The sequence below is a fragment of the Bison bison genome, unplaced genomic scaffold (genome assembly GCF_000754665.1).
Source record: "Bison bison bison isolate TAMUID 2011002044 unplaced genomic scaffold, Bison_UMD1.0 scf7180017846064, whole genome shotgun sequence".
NCBI classification, from domain to species: Eukaryota; Metazoa; Chordata; class Mammalia; order Artiodactyla; family Bovidae; genus Bison; species Bison bison.
Window position 1 is genome coordinate 28,088 of NW_011476637.1, and position 239 is coordinate 28,326.

Here is a 239-nt window from a genome sequence, read left to right on the forward strand (position 1 = left end):
GACAGGCAGCAGTGGCCAGGTGGGCAGGGCAGGGGCCTGGTGGGCAGGGCAGGGGCCAGGCCGACAGGGCAGGGGCCAGGCGGGCAGGGCAGGGCCCAGGCTGGCAGACAGCAGGGTCCTGGTGGGCAGGGCAAGGGCCAAGCAGGCAGGTCAGAAGCCAGACCAGCAGGGCAAGGGCCAGGCTGGCAGACAGCAGGGGCCAGGCAGGCAGGGCAGGGGCCAGGCTGGCAGACAGCAGG

At 74.1% G+C, this 239-nt stretch overlaps 1 protein-coding gene across 1 annotated transcript in view; it reads right to left on the reverse strand.

The window, feature by feature from the left end:
- RNPEPL1 (arginyl aminopeptidase (aminopeptidase B)-like 1) overlaps positions 1 to 239 on the reverse strand; it is a 14,370-nt gene that overhangs the window by 6,573 nt on the left and 7,558 nt on the right. The window lies entirely within an intron of this gene.